The sequence below is a fragment of the Castor canadensis genome, chromosome 13 (genome assembly GCF_047511655.1).
Source record: "Castor canadensis chromosome 13, mCasCan1.hap1v2, whole genome shotgun sequence".
NCBI lineage: Eukaryota > Metazoa > Chordata > Mammalia > Rodentia > Castoridae > Castor > Castor canadensis.
This window is the reverse complement of record NC_133398.1, coordinates 62,543,333-62,560,776: the sequence shown is the minus strand read 5'-3', so window position 1 is coordinate 62,560,776 and position 17,444 is coordinate 62,543,333. Positions and strand designations below refer to the sequence as shown.

The following is a 17,444-nucleotide window of genomic DNA, read 5'->3' as shown; positions in this document are numbered from 1 at the left end:
AAAGGAAAAGAAAGTGTGTGTCAACCACCCCACTCTCCCTGATTCTCAAACTTCCCAAATTCTTTTGGTTCACCACTCAACCTTAGTAATATCCTCAAGTGTAACAACCATCCAGCTCTTCTGGTCACAATTTCTAGGAAATCTGTCAGAAGATGAGTGGGTCCAAAGAGCTTGGTATGCTTCCTGTTGGATAGTAAAAGGAGTTTTAAGACACGGACGGACGTGAATACACACAGCCTGAGCATTCACCACCCCATGATAGGCTGGCCCTTTTGACTTTGAAAGGATCATTGCAGGAGGAGGGAAGGTAGAAACACTCCTATCACCTGACCTCAATGACTATTCTGATTGCTTCAGAATTTGACCTTCAGTCCTAATAGTGACTCCATCACCTGACATCAATGACTATTCTGACTGCCTCAGAACTTGATCCTCAGTCCTGATAGTGACTCCATCACCTGACATCAATGACTGTTTGATCACCTCAGAACTTGATCTTCAGTCCTGATAGTGACTCCAAACGTAATTAGGGAAAAGCACAGAAGACCACTTGCTATATCATTGGGCAGCCAAAAAGATAAAAGAGCTTTAAGCTTCTTCTTTCCTACCTCTAAGTAGATAAGGCAAATCAGCATGTTTTTCTGTTTGAGACTACCAAATAACCCTCCTTTTCTTGTTTTTCTCTTACACCTTTTTAACTATCAAATAAATACACATGTTGTTAGATTCATAATTAAAGTGTTGGCAATGCCTGTTCTATTGCTTTCAATTTCATTTGTACAAATGTTCCCACCACTCTTTTAAATAGCCCTGGGCACATGTTCAAACATACAACCCAAATAAATAAACTGTATAACCTAAGCCAAACCCACCAACAACTGCAACATCCTTCCTATTTGGGAGGCCACCCTGAAAAGCTCACAGAGAATAGAAGTTCACATAGCTGAAAAATAGAAGTTTTTGTTAACATCTGATCACCAAAGAAAGGTGGAACACACACAAGCCACAGAATCAGCTATCTAAGAGTCAATGAACTAAATTTCACCTTGAGTAATGTCCTTAAAAAAACATTGTTTAGGAAGGAATGGAGTTCCTATGGAGAATTTTAGGCTAGAGTTAGACTTTGACAGAATTTATTACTTGCAAGTTCTAAGGAAGAGTTTATATTTAGAACTAAGTTCTTGATCTTATCCAGTGATTGACTTTTCATGGCCTTTGGAAGTAACTTCAATAGCAAAATTCCTGTCTGTCATTTACCCCTAAAGCTGACAGGATCATAGCAGTGGGAGCTGCTGTACTAAAAGGCCATGATAAGAATGAAAACATTACCAAGAGGAAGAACTCCAATGTGTGCAGAAAAGAGAAGTAATGATAAATTGAAGTTACCTTGGTGTAGCATAACAAAAAAAAGCAATAGCAAACAGAATTCAAAATTTGGTGTGAAATTTCTCCAACACAGAACACAAACAAGTATCCAAATCCACCATTTGGAGCAGTAAGGAAATAAAGACAGTTGGCTGTAGCCAGTGTATGATTCAGGCTGGCACCATCTTCCTGAGGTACCACTGAGAAGAAACGTGTCTTCTGCAAGATGGTAGCCTGTGGAAATCAGCAGCAATGCAATTGATCAACAGTAAGGGCCAAAGGCTATTACTTCCACTTTTCTGAAAGAACAAACTGCTCAAAGACCACTATAACCTCAGCTCATAGCTACAACCAAGACTGAAAGGTTTAAAAGAAGTGGTGCCACCTGTGCTATGGTTCAGCCTAGCCAAAATAATTTCCTCTCCTGGGTCTCCTAAGGATGGCAAAGGGTAAGGAATTGACAGGGAGAATGTAAACAGGAAGAAGGTTTCCCACATGGAGCATGTAGAGTGAGTGTATTATCTTTGTCTGTAGGAGCAGAGAAAGCAGCAAGTCTGCCTCCCCTTTTCTGAAACAACTGTGTGTGATATGATCTCCTATCCCCTATCAAAAAGGCTCTGTCTCCAGGAAAACAAAGACCTCTCTGGTCCATGTTGTTCTCTCACGTGATTGAGTTTTCTTTCTAACAATGTTATATTATTACAACCTTTCTAAAGCTGGGAAAATGGAATTAGTATTAAAAATACAATGAAGAAAACAGCTTGCTTATACAAGCTAGGATTTTGACTATAATTATGCTTTTCTGTCTTCTTGATGAATAAGGAAATTTTGAGCCAGGTATCTGCACAAAGCACTATAGAAATGAGATAAAATGGCACATCGTCCAGGATGTGACCTACATTTATGGAAATCTTGTTGATACAAAGTTCTGTTCTGTTATCATTTACTTTAAAAAGTCTATAATTCCTTTTTATCTTTAATTTTAATGAAAACCATCCAGGGACAGTCCACATTTTTCAGAAAGAACAAATTTTTCAGTACAGGAGGCAGCATTTGCTAGTACAACAACAAGAAACCAGCCAAGTTGCTTGGGAGGACTTCAGCAAGTACATTTTAATAAGAACCCAAACAATCCTTGGCAACCAATTAGAAAAACAAGTCATCATTGCATTAAGGAAGCCCTTAAATATGAGTGCTGTCGGTGAAAAATAGTTACTCATCAACTGAAAATGTTTACTTGAAGTGAGAATTATTTTATGGAAACCACTGTGAGTGTTGGAATACTTACAATCTGTTCATATTGGTCATTGTGTACAATGTTACTACAGCAATATGCCCTGAGACTTCTAATCTGTCTGCCTAATGGAGCAGGTGGCAAGGTTCTCCAATGAGCTGTCATCTCCTGGAGGGCAAGGACTGTGTCTTATTCATCTTATAGCTCATCCAGTACCAGCTTTTTGAAGGCAGTCAATAAATATTGAATGAAGGAGTCTTTATATATATGGCCACATGCCCTGACCCCTGGCATAAAAATATCACCAACACTCATCATCCCTATCTTATTTCCCTACTTAATTTTTTCTTCTGAGTGATTATTACCAGCTGTCATGTTCATGTAATTCTATTTTTTATTATTTGTTTAGTATCTCTTTTATTCCACCAGAATGTATGCTCCCCAAGGGTAGGGTTTGAAAAGGGTTGATTTCCTGTATAAGCTTTATTCCTGGGATGGTTCCTGGCACACAACAGGTCAATTTTAAATATGTACTAACTTCTGAATGAGGGAATGAGTGATGAAAGTTTTCTCTGTCTCTTTCTTCCTTCTTCTTCATTTCATCTATTATTTTACTGAGGCCTGGAAATTGTACTCTGAGCTTCAGTGGATAGTAACAATAGGAGAGCTTCTTTATAATATAGGAATGGAAGGGTCAGAGTAGATCTTATTTGTGTCAGGCACATAGGTCTATGACCCTGTAGAGAAAGATGAGTACAAGAAGTAAAGAGAGGAAGGCAAGATGAAGTACAATCTCCTGGAGGCCATCAGTCATAGACTCTCTTTGAACTGACAGGACACCCCGTGTGCACAGTAAAACATATTTGTGCATCATCTTCTAGGTTTTGTAAGTACATCTAGTCATTCAAACATAACACCAGGTTTTTATCATGCTGAGCAGGGTCTTTATGTACACTTTGAGGGGCACAATTATGCATTATCTAGATACTGAATTTTTTTAACATGTACCTTTTGAACTTAGGGTAAAATTTAATGAAACAATGTAACACTATTTCCCTTGGTTTCTGTACACAAATGAATGACAATTCACAGTCCACCAAGCAGTTCCCATTTTACCACCCACGAGTAATGACTGAGAAAACCAGTTCTCAGTGATTTGCCCATGACTTGCATAGTGATCCTGTCAAATAGAAAACCTTTGCCTGCAAACTCAGATATTTTTCTTTTCAAACCAAGATAGTCAAGAAGTTCTTTCTTCCTTGTAGGTGTTTCTTAGGTATAATGACAATTGAATGTAGTTGCTTTTATAATTTCCTAAGTTGGGTATCACCTAAGGAACCTGGGATAAATAAGAAGGTGGCTTCACTGCAGAGTCTGTGTCTGAAAAAAACAAATGAACGGTCACTGTCCTTCCCACTCTTGTCCGTTTTCTCTACTGAGCCTCCCCTGAACATTCCATACTCTCCACCATGACCCAATCTCCTCAGTGATTCTGTTCAGAGAAACACTAGGCTACCTTGTTCTCCTAAGGACTCTTATCTCTACCCTAATTTATCACAACGGAAGTTGTACTGGAGTTGAGAGAACATAATCCCTAGCTTTGTGGAGAGTTGTGTGTCATGAATGAGCTGGGAAAACTCCAGAATCTCTGTTTCTTTATCTGTAAAACAGAGATAATGATATTTATTCACACAGTTATTATGTATATTATATAAAATTGTGTTCCTGAGACGGCTATGCAGAGCTTGGCTCCTAGGAAATGTTTGATACATTTAGGAGACAATATTTAGATATTTGTTCTGACCTACATTGGTGATTCTAATAAAACTTTCAAAACATTAAAATGAAGAGCATATTTCTGGTGGGTGGTGAGGGGATTGCCTCGGGTGAAGCAATAGTGGCACAAGGAGGGGAAGTGAGATATTTAGGGCATTGTGAGCAGTTGTGCAGTCATCAACTGATATAGACACACATACATGCGGTGAAGATAGTCACCCATTTGTTTTTTTTTTTTGGGGGGGGTAAGGTGTTTGTTTTTTAAATAGTCTGCTCCCTGATGCATCCTGTACTCCTCTGCAGCAGCCCCTACAGCAGCTGTTCTGAAGGACAACTCCATTTTCAGAAGTTCCACTTCAAATACTAGGGTTGAGTTAACTGGGGTCTTTGAGGGAACTCCCCACTCTATACCCCAGCTCAGATGGAGTCACCTGTTTCTGCTTACCCCGCTCACACATCCCCAGCATCCCCTGTCCCCAGCTTTTGATGACCTGGCTGAGGCAGACTGCTGTCCAACTCCGTCTCATCTTCTAGCTTCCCCATGTAGTGCACATGCAAGACATCTCCCTTGTGAGGTTCGATAGGACAGTGGTCCACCCATTTTTTGACCCTGATCTGCAGCTTCCTTTTGTCATCTGACCCCATGGGCACTCAGGCAGATGAACAGTACTGTCAGGACCCATCTCAGCCTCATGTCTCTCCTCACATGCTCCTGGAGTCAACCAGTTCCTGCAGCTGCCTCTGCACAGCCGAGTCCTTGTCAGCTCATAGTCACCATTTGTGAAAGGAAGGAATAATCATCTATTAAGGTTTTGGTGATGATTACATGAGAAACTAGACCAATTTCTTATGTATTACAGTTAATTATAAGAAATAACATTATTGTTTTCTATCTGAATCTTTTTAGTAGTGGCATGAAAGCTCTCTGGAAGTTCTAGAATATTCACAATAAGCATAATTCAAGACCAGCAGAATGACTTTAGGAGCTCATTATTCAATTCAAAATATCTCTAAGTTTTAAGACCACTGACAACTTTGTTTCAAGCAATATGAACTTCTTAATGTGTACTTACAAAGTATGTAGCAGGGACAGGGGCTTGACAGTTATGAAATAAGCAGATCTAGTTGTAAGGATGCTTATACATATTATTATGCTTAATAATATGCATTGCCTCATTTCCTCAGTTAATACTTAACATCCACAATGTGTTTAATGATTTCAGAATGATTAGGTTAGCAAGCTCTAGAGTCAGACAGAGTAGGCAGGAATTCAGGCTCAGCCACATATTACTGAGTGACTTTGAGCATGAGCTTTTCCCTTTCTGAGTCCCACTGTCTGGGTAAAAGGAGGGAAAACGTTGTGTGGGACACATGGAAGGATGGAAATTAAAAACCTCACAGATTCTTCATCATGTGGAGCCAGCTAAAGAAACAATCCTACAATCCTGTGCCTGGATTTCCTATGAGATAGTGTCTTTGTTTAAGGAATATTTTTGTTAAATACTTCTCCTGCTTGGATCTCAGAGTACTAATTAGGGCATCTCTTTTCTTCAATACTCCAGTGAGGAAGCATCTATTTAAGAGAGTACAGCACAGGGCTGGCCTAATTGTGTGTATCTACCATGTTTGTTGTAATGTACTGTTCTGGGTTAATCTAAACCAAGAGAGCCTATCAGTGCATGTGTGTGCGCACATGTGCATGTTTGTGTTGTTAATTTAAAAACTCATAAGACATAGCTCAAAAAACTCAGACTGGTTTTACTAATTCTACACTTGGAGTGTATACGGGGAAATAGTCATCAAGCCAAACTAGCTGGTGAAAAGTCTATAATCTGCTAAAACAGTTCTTTTTCCTTTAAACTCTGGAAATAGACCAGGAACCTGGTTCTCATGAGAAAAATGTTATGAGTTCTGAAAACTCCTTGCACCTATTAACCTCACTGCAATGCTCATGCAGTATAATATTACTGGATAATCACTTTACTACAATATCCTTTGGAGCGTCATCATTTCCTGGTTAAAGGTTTCATTATTTGCTCCTGACAGAAACTAGTGAGGAAGAATTCATTGGCTTATAATTCTAAACTAATACACTTTGGCCATTTAAATCTGGAAATTTTACATGCAAAAATAACTGGGAACATTTGATGTTCTTTAGGACTGCAGTTAAACTTTACCCAGTGACCTGGTTCCATCTGCAAGTAACTAGTTTTCAATATTTGGAAGAAAAATGCAAGTATGTTTATAATCTCTTTAAAAGTTACAAAATTCAAGGTCATAACCTGATGTGTGGTCAAAGTAACTTGTACTTAAAATGTGCTTTTAAAAGTCTACTTCTTGTCCCTCTTTACCACCCTCTTTCACATTTTAAATAAATTGTATTAGCTAAATTAGAAGAAGAAACATAATCTGGGCCTTGCTCCAAGAAGTCAAACTAGAATAACCTGGGGCAACTTCTATGTAATACAATGATTCATTAAACATCCCTTAATCTACCTAGGTAAACATCTCATTTTTAGCTGGTTTTAGTATTTTATGAGACACTGACACCCCGTGGACTATTACATTGGTAGTTCATTTCTACTACTGTAAAGAATTTCAGAGCAACAATAAATTAGTTAATTAAATTAAATATATTTGCATATTTTAATGAGTAGATTATCATTCATTATTTTGGTCTTCTGATGGTTCTTTTTTTCTGACAATAGGTCAAATAATGAAAATTCACATTTTCATCATTTACAGAATGATAGAAGTTTATCAAGAAAAATGCAAAAGAACTTTCATGTCTCAGTTAAATTTGACATTATTTTTTAGCAACATTTTCTAAAAATGATAACATTTTGCTTTCACAAAAGAGTCAGATGAAAGAACAAAGTTTCCAGGGGTCATCATTTCCTCCTTTGCCCCTTCCCAAGTAAACATTACAATTGTGTGTCTCCAACTCTTGTCAGATAATCCAATTCTCACTTTCTGTGAAGGATGCTGGATGCAAATAAAGGTGTTTACTGATATAACTCTGTGAAATGAAGTCTGTTCATTATCTACCTGAAATGGTATGGCAAGAAAGAGGGTCAAATCCCTTCTCAGCTGTTGACACTCAGGGAATTTGTAATGATATCCACCAGTGCACATAATATGTATCTGACTTTGAAGATGAAATGCTTTATAGCCATCAGAAGTGATGTATGTTAATCATACTGGAAGGTCATGGTTATCTTACATTGCCAGATATTAGTTCTCTCTTGGGAAGTTATCTGGAAGAACTTTATGGAACACTGTTTTTAGTGTTCCCAGTAGCTGGATCATTTGTAGAAGATTGGAAAGCAGAGGAACTGGTCCACATCATGTCCTTCTGTGCAATTCTTCATTCTAGGCACAGACAATACTTGGAAGGAAATAAAATGACTACTGTACCTATTGTGCTGTCAGCTGCCTCCGTAATCATGCAAACAAATTGAAAGACACAGAGCCAGTGTTTAGGACTTTGTCGGGGCTGGTAGAGAATAGAGATGGGAGAAGAAAAGTAAATCAGGAAGGTTAAGAGCAAAAGAGAAGCTCTCTGCTAATTTCATTCTCTGCACCTGAAAATACCCTTTGGGTTTCATAGCTCAAGAAAGCATGGCCACAGCTGCAACCTTAGTGACTCTGGGTAGATTCCAATTCTATACCTCTCCCAAGCTACTCTGGATCCTATTTCTCTGTTCACCAGGAATTCCTGGTCAGTAATGTTGAACACTTATTTACCCAGAGCAAGGATGGAATAGATGCCTCTCATACAGCATTCATACTTAAAACAATCCAGCTTTCTGTGTTCCAGAGAGAGGCTCAGATTCCTAAGTGTCTGTAAGCATGTTGTCTCTTCTTTGATCCAATATAAGTTCAGGTAAATCTGATCTGTTAACCATGAGATGGTTGGTAGACACTGAGGTGAAATCCCCTTCAAAGTTATCTAGGATGCACCAATTGTTTCACAGAAAATAAACATAGTGGGCATAGCAGGGGAATACCAATGAATAGCAAACACAATGTGCTTGACCCACTAGGCTTGGCTTTGAATTCATTCATTCACTCATTTATTCATTCATTCATACCATCCTCTATTGGCTCAAAATCTGTAAGTGTGTCAGGAACCCTGCAAATCACTGAGGGCACAATGCTGGGCCCAAAACAGATGCATTTAGCTCACTGGTCAGTTACTGTGGAGCTAACTGGCCAGTAACGGTCCCCCTGGTTGTTATTTTACTCCATGATGTTCCCTTATGATTAATGTTCATCACCCAACCCCAATTACGAATTACTTATTACAATATTTTAAATGCTTTCTGGGGGTGGAATATTATAATTTCGATGACTGAAAACAGAATTCTAGATCTTGGAGTTCCTGCTAACTGCTTTTAATTTGACATGACAGCCATCTAGGCCTAAAGCTCACTAGATTTTGCTTCAGATTTACTCACAGAACCACAGGTGGAAATAAGGTGGATCAAAATCTGGAAGCCTCACATGTTTCAGGTGCAGTAAAATGCAAATGAGAGACAAGGGACCTATCCAAATCACAGAGGATGGGCCTTTTTGGTCTCAATCCTTAAGTCAAATATTCAATGCAAACATTTCAACCTTCTATTTGTAGCACTGCTTATGGGGGAAATACCCTCTGTGTTGGTTGTTGGGTCTAAAACATAGGTTTCCAGGTAATAACAGGAAGGATTTCTGGTGAAATGTCATCAAACTGCAGGGGAACTCCAATGGCAATTTTTCTCAGCATAGGGCTGAGAGATTCCACAGGATGTTCTGTTAGTAGTTTACCTGGTGCTGTTTGATATAAGGTGGGATGGCAGCCATGTTTGTAATCACTGAATAAACAGCATATTAATGGCAACTATCTGAGAGATAAGGAGGGCTTTTAGATCTTCTCTCAAGTTGGTTTTTCTGAGCGAGGTTTCAATTCTAGGTCTAGATCATCATCACTCGGTGTCTGTTATCTGTGGAAATCGCCAGACCCCTGCCTATGCCTGTCCTCTTTCATGAAATGGATGGTATAGCACAGCATATAATCAACTCCTACTCACTGGGTTTAATGCCATTATTTTTATTGAGCAAAATTCTAACTGCTCAGAGCTAACTATTACTGTTTAATCTGAAGGGGCACATTAACAGTAATGTTATTACTGCAAAGATAAGAAAATAAACAAAGAGTCCAGGTACTCTGTGCTTCTTTTCCTTTGACAACTTATGACTGTGGTTCCTCATCCTAGAGCATTAACAAGAAGTGATTATTCATGTGTATAACAACACGTTTATCCAAACACCAAATAAGGAGAATTAAAATGTTTTAATGCATTTTATTTCACTGCCTACAGTATTATTTCTAAGGTCATTTGTAATAAGCAATGGGATTGGCAACACACTGTTCTCTCATTTTAATTATAGTTGGAATTCCCCATTCCTTCTTTCATTTACTCATCCATTTAATGTATTTATTGAGAACTTACTGTATGCCAAGTATTGGGGATGCAATGGAAAAGAAATCAAATATGGCTCCTGCTATCAAGGGGCTGAGTTGCTAGGAGAGATTATTCTTTTAAGAGTTGTATGCTAATAAATCTTTATACATTCATATTAAAGCTTAGTACTGTGGTTTGTATTAGAAGAAAATCTCCATGAATACTTTTGTAAGGTAAAGAGCTGACTCTAATATGTCCATTTGTTTAAACCAGATTTATCAGGCTTTATTAAAGCTAGGCACATTTCCCTCGCTAGCATGAGAGTTTCTTCCTTCTGTAAGGTTTCTGCAAATGAGTACGATACAGATCTCCCGTTTTCTCAGATAGTAAGTAATATGTATACAGAGATTAAGGTGAAGTCCATGAAAGAACATCTGAGTTTGTAGAGTAGAGAAGGGTTACCACTTGATGCTTATTCACTGGTTTGCCAGAGCTTATCTGTATTTTAATTTAATTTTTGTTTTTGAACTGTTGTTTTGTTTCACAAGGATCTGTTGGGGACTCACTGTGGTTCTACCTTGTATGTCTAAGCTATAGCAACATATCAGTCTGCATGATAGGGAAACCAAAAGTTATTTCTTGGATTCCAGTGAGGATGAGGTAAAGCTCATGACCACCGAGTCAGTGATGGAGAACACAGTGTAGAAATTTAAGTATTTTTGAGATGAGATGGAATCCATTAAAGCGACTACTACCATAGTGCCAGTGAAGTGTTGATTGTGTTGATTGTGCTCTGGGAGCAAACAGAATAGGAACTATGGTGAGATTTATAGTGATGATAATAGTTCCCATTTGGGGACCTTGTTCTTGGCTGTGCTAGATGCTTTACTTCTTCACCATTCTGCAGCACAACTCTGTGAGGAAGTTCCTGATACCTTATCTTGTGGGTGAGGATTAGGGCAACCAATCATCTACTTGATTAAGAATGAAGGGGTTCCTAGGGCACATGACTTTGAGGGCTAAAGTAGGAGAAGCCCAGGCAGATTAGGATGGCTGGGTACCTCAGAAGAAACTAAGAATCATGATGTACAAGTCAAGGACAGAATATCAACTTATGCCCAAGATTTTCTGATTTCAAGACCTGTGCTTTTCCATTATGCCTCTTCACCTTGTCCTTTATGAAACTGAACCTTACAGATATCAGTTTGCAGACTATTTCTTGAACCAAACAACTTCTGTGCTCTCTTCTTTAATTTTTTCATTACTGCTATCTTGACAACTAACATCCATGTTTGACCTAGCAAATGTTTGAGAGCACCCTTCAACACAGGAGAAATATTTACACTGCAAGCCCTTTTGGCTTTCATTAATCCTATTATAATCCCAAAGGTAGGTAATAAGAAAGAATTCTAAAAGAAGTTATGTCTATAAGAGCCTAACATCTGGAATAAAAGGAAATAAAAAACTTGAGTCCAGCTGTTTTGTTCATAAGTCAAGCACACTGATATTTGGGGGCATACGGAGAGTTGATTGAACTTTTTGATATTCATACAGATGTCCAGTCTCATATAAACACAGCCTTAACTACACATGGAAAGCTAGGCATAATGGCATTTCGCTAACTATGTAATTGACGCAGGAAACCCTTTCATAATGCTAATGTCTGTGGACAGAATGAAGATTCACCTTATTGGTCTACACTGTTATATCAATTACATTTTATAGCATATGGTTATTATGTTCCAGGACATATATTTTGACCCAGATAACCATGTCATGATGTAGATGTTATGGATTTTGAAATTAGTTATTTCTGAATCTTTTTCTCTTTTAAGTTCCAGCTGGTTAAACACTGTCAGAAAAAACATATATTTACTAATTCCCCTAGGTTTCCTTAAATAATAAAACAAAGTTATTTAAAATGCATGATTCAAATAATTCAGATTTTAAAATGATGTCACATTCTAACTAAATATAGTCCCAGGGCTCAATTTACTCTGCAATCAGCATACCCCTGTTTGACTGTTGTGTGAAGCAGCTGCATTATCTGCGTTTTGCCGAGTAAACAGACTCTGCACCGTGCAATGGTGTTTGTTGTTTGCTAATGTGCTAGTGGTTAGAAACTGCTTACAAACCCTAATTATACATTTTCATATAATGCAGATGCAGTGTGGGGGGGTATGATTCATTACTTGAAGATATACACACAAAAACTACATTTGTATCTCTTCTGACTCATAATAGTTATTCCATAAATGTTGTGAGAATGACTGAAAAATAATATCAAGCCTTAGATGATTACTTACTATGCACTGGATACTGGATTAAGCATTTAAAGTGTATCACATTTCACATCCATAAAATAATCCTCTGAAAGGGCTGTAGTTCCCCATTTTACATGGGTATTAACTGAGGTACAGAAATGTGAAATCATAAAAATCAAGCATCTGGCATCAGTTTTTGTTTTGTTTTATTTTGATTTTTGAGACAGAGTCTCATTATGTCATCTAGGCTGGCCAGGTACTCACTCATAGCACAGGCTAGCCTTGAACTTGAACGCAAAATAATTCTGCCTCAACCTCCCAAGTACTGGGATTACCCAGTGGAAGCAGTTTTTTTTTTTTTTTAAACTAGGTTTATCTGACTCTGTAACTTTGCTCTTAACCATCATATTCTTCATATTTTTTTACAGTGAGTATCTCATGATAGAGATGCAGTTTTGCAGAGGCCCCCAAGACTGGTTTATAACCACTGTCAAATATAGACCTACACAGATCATGCGATTTCTATTTCATTAAAAACCATCTAGGCATTGAGGTACTGGCTCCTGCACCTTGCAGGAAGATGGAGAAGTTTGTAGTTATTACACAAACCTCACTTGCACACATCCAAAATGATTCAGTCACTGAGTTCAGAAAGGTTGTTTTAAGCCAAATGACACCTGTAAAAGAAAGCTATGTCACTGCTCTTTCCTTTTAAATCTGAACTACTTACTTACTGGCCTGGTCGGTTGCAAACGTCGATGTGTCATAAAAAATACGTTGCCTTATAAATCACGTCTCTGCTGTAGGAGATTACAGCATTTTTTATTGCCCATCTGAAGCTCTTGAAGCTTTGTTTCTTCAAAACCTATTCTAGTTACAAAGGAAGAGGTATGAAATCTACACTTGTGGCACACAAAGCTATCTCTTTAAGTCAATGGCTGATACCTCCTTTACTTCCAGCAATGACTTTTAAAACTTCACAATACACAAAGTCTCTACATTTTATGAATATCCCATCACTAACTTCTACACTTTGATCTCAGGTCTTATCTTTCCTCACTGAAGCTTACTGGAAGAGCCACCTTTATTCTTCTAATGAATTTCACATGGAGTAAGTATATTAAGAAATTCATTATACATACTCACAAAGTTGGGAATTTAAAATCAAATATTTGTACTTTTCAGTGCAAAAATTTTAAAGGAAGCATAATTATGCTACTCACAATTTAATAGAACAATCAAGTATCATTGGTTACATTGTTTTTGTTTTCTTTGAAAATGACTGTTCATCAAATACTATACAAAAGACTATGTTTACCTACTAACATAATAAAACCTTTCATTTGTAGGGCCATTTATAGTTTACAGAGTGCTTTTTCATTTATTACATAATTGGGTAATATGATCTGCAAACTTGAAATTATATTCTAGATACAGTCCTCTGAATATTTTCTTATCACTAAATTCAAGGTAAATATGTTTTGGGGGCATTTCCTTGATTGAAAAAGCTAAAAGCAAGTAATACTGTTTGAGTCCCAAAAAGATTTCAGACAAAGAAAGCAAAAATATCAAAATATTATCTCAGTCATATGAAACCAAATTTTTTAAGAAGGGTTTTTGTTAAAGAGTTTCAAACTGTACCAGACTGTAGTCTGACAACCCATTCTTCTAAGATTAAGTGCTTCACCTTGAGGTTTTTGTTTTGTTTTGTTTTTTAATGACTGCTTCTAACTGGTGCTTCACCTTAAGCATAAAATATCACCTTAGAGGGATGAGCTAATGGAGTGCGTGTGAAGGGGCCTCTACCGGGAGCCTCCATGGGTTGAGAAACACAGAGACTATCATGTTGAATGCAAGTATGTGGCCGAATGAGGGGATCACAGGCTTTGATGTTAGACTGTCTTGCATTCAAACCAAAGCTATTCTGCTTACTAACTTAAAGGTCATGGGAAGGTATGCAACTTCCTTGAATTTAGTGGTTTTTTTTTTAAATTTCTATAATGAAGGCAACAGTATCCTTTCCTGTCAGGTTAGTATGAAGGCAAACTGTAAGACTGAATTTAAAACACTTATTTAGTGCTCAAGATATGAAACAACTGATAGATATTTATTACACCTGTATCCTTGTTATTGCACTTTTCCAGGCAGAAATCCAGGAGGGCATGGACCAAGGAATGAACTAGAGTAGAAAGCAAAGAGAAAAAAAATTTAGTGTAGGATGGCTATGCAGATTTTGACTTGGCGTCTGATATGGTCATAATGACATTAAATAAAATCAGAAATGGCTAGATATGGTAGAGAGAATGAGGGGAGGGGAGAGAGAGAGAGAAAGAGAGAAAGAGAGAGGAGAGAGTTTGCTTAAAGGATATGTCTTGCTCACTCTTGAATCCCCAGCTCTTAGCAAGGCCCCTAGCACATATACGAAATATAATGAGTATGTGGTGAATTAATAAACAAATGAATGAACAACTCACACATTCCGAACATCCAGCCAAATTCAGTGCCTATATTTGAATTGGATGAATAAACCTTAGATAATATTCTTATCAGAAATGCACAAAGGTTTAACCCACCATTTATCCTTTTTATCAAGGGCTACAACAAAAGAATTCTGTAGCATTTCAAGTAAAGTGGATTGAGAATAGAAAATGCAGAAGGGCAATGTTACCTGAACGGAGTAGGCAGTTGTTCCTTTTCCAGGCTTAAGAGAGGTGCTACATTTCCTGTTCCATTCGTATATACACAAGTCTAAGGTAAGAGGTGCTACATTTCCCATTTCCGATTTTATTCAGACATACATAAGTCTGAGAAGTTGTTAGGCTCTGACAAAGATCATGCCAACTTTTGTAAGTTCATAAGGCTTCCGCCTTCTTGGACCTGAAGACTGACAAGCAACACAGACCAGTCCCAAGCTAGAATTCATCCCTTAGGTCAAATCCAAATGCATTGAAAAAAAAGTGCATGTTAAACAAAAGACAACTTGGACCTTTACATAGAAAGATATTTGTTTTAATGTACATATTTGGTGGCTATTTCCAGACACCCTGAAGTATATCTTTCCCAGAGAAATCTCTCTTCCCATTTTGTGCTAAATTTTACTCCTCTTTCCCTTCAGAGAGTCTTATCTTCCATACCACTGTAGGCAAGCAGATAACCTATCTGCTATTTATACAGTACAGATATTTTTCCAGGAACATTGGACTCTAGAAGGCAAGGTGCTGTTATATTGCTTATTTTCATTTGTTATTTTATTGTGAAAGCAGGCTAAAATATGAGGGGGCAAAGAGGCCACATTTGACAGCTGTCTGTCTCAATGGGGAAATAGGCAAGAGAGCCTTTTTCAGTCCGAGACCAGGTTCAACAGCCTTTTAGGATTACTGATGAGGTGAACTTTACCATTTTAAAGTGTAAACAAGTCACAGATTTTTTGAAGTGAATTACATTACCATAACAATGAAGATCAGGGTCTTTGGGGTATTGATTAGCCCTTATATTTGAACAGATGGGGTGCTGTACACCTCTCTCAGAACCTCTATGATTTAAATCTATCTAATGTATCTTTTTTTTTTTTTTCAGTGCTGAGTATCAAACCCAGGGTCTCACACATGCTAAGCAAGTACTCTATCACTGAGCTATATCCCTAATCTTTAATATTTCTTTATTAAAGGTAACTATTCTTTAACACACATAGAAAGAACAACATTTTAAAAACAACACTAAGGCATAAAAGAGCCATGTTATATGTACACGTTGGCAACATGTAATTTAACATAAAATTAGCAATTGATGATTTTGGAAATCAACAATTTCTTCTTACTGGGAAGCCACACAATAGCCTGAATTCTACCTTGCAAATCATAGTTACTGATGGAGGCAGATACACTCAAATACTTCACATGGTGAGACTGGACCTGGGACTGTGTTAATGGTGTCTTTTACCATAAGCGAGGCCCTGGAAATACATAACAGTATCAGTCACAGAGTTCTAGGGAAAGTTCGAGGCAGAACAAAGTCATCCTGTGACAGCTTAAAACCATGTTGGGATCCAGCAGTTCCAGAGCTGGGAAGATTTAGGTGATCTAAATTAAAGTCTGTGTCCTTGTAGAATATTTGACTTTATGTCTGCTCTTCTGAGTGGGTTAAAAACCCTTGTGATTACCTTCACCTAGTTAACATCCCCATAAAAGCTTTTGTTTTCTTATTATTCATTCATATCTCTCCCTTTTCCTCCCCCTCACTTCCAATTTTCCTTTTCTCAGTGTTTGAAGTTTAGGAAATGGAAGGCAAGGAATGGAATTCTACTCTGGGCTTCAACTGGTCCTTCAAAAGGACATAGAGCATTAAATGAAGGAGGAAGTGTGGTAATATAGGTATGAGATCCATAGAAAGGAATTTAAATGAGGATGATAAAATGAGTTATGGATATCAAGATGTCAGTGATAATCTTGAAGTTCATTTGAGTGGAATAGTAGAGACCAACTACAGCAAGATAGGAGAGTATGAGAACAAAGACTGGGTCTGGATAAGAGATGGACAGTTTAGACATTTGGTTAGAATGTTGAGTAAAGAAAAAAATATATGTAGGGTAGAAAAGACTTGAAGTTGTTGTCTGCTCATTTTCAAAGGGAAAGGGCCAAAAGAGAAGAAAATTGATGACACACAAAAGTCACTAAAAACACAAGCCAGAAGCAAGTTCTGAGAGATGAGGAAGAGGACAGGTGGACAGATTAGGAGTGGACAGATACACACGGCATTGGGCTATTGCTCCCTTTTGTTAATTAACAGGAGAGGAAATAAAAGTCTGTGTTTTCACCTGTAGAATCTGTACAGAGAGTAGGGGTGGGAGCTAGGTGTGGAAAAGCAAAAAGCTTGTAGAGTACCACAAAACAAAATGGCCAAGAAATGACCATGATGATGAATGTTACCAGTTATTTGTGATGTGCAAGCAAATCCACAAAACCCAGAAGACCCCAAGCAAATGAATGAACAAAAACCTGACAATTTCAAGCAATGGCACAGGTGTAGAGCAGCAAGAGCTCATCTTGCTTTCTGCTACACCTGCTTTGAGAACTCAATTTAGCTCTATGCAATAAAGAGGAAATTGTACAGATTCTGGCCAGCAATTACTCTTCCAAGTGGGCACTGGAGGACCTCTTGTGTATGTGCATGAGGAAGCTAGAAACTAAGTGTCCATCAATTACAATATAGAGTTTTAAAATATGTCATTTCCAGTGGACCACTGACCATCTAGAGGTTAAAACAGACTAAATATCCATGTATCAAAGTAGAAAACACATCTATAGCATCATGTAGAGAGAGGGAAAACAGTTATAGGATGGTGTATAGTCAGGTACTATT

The 17,444-nt window shown here is 37.7% G+C and overlaps 1 protein-coding gene and 1 pseudogene across 19 annotated transcripts in view; both read right to left on the bottom strand.

The window, feature by feature from the left end:
- Ptprd (protein tyrosine phosphatase receptor type D) overlaps positions 1-17,444 on the bottom strand; it is a 1,026,094-nt gene that overhangs the window by 534,830 nt on the left and 473,820 nt on the right. The gene's annotated exons all lie outside the window — the stretch shown is intronic.
- LOC141415434 (peptidyl-prolyl cis-trans isomerase FKBP2 pseudogene) overlaps positions 2,395-17,444 on the bottom strand; it is a 275,717-nt pseudogene continuing 260,667 nt past the window's right edge.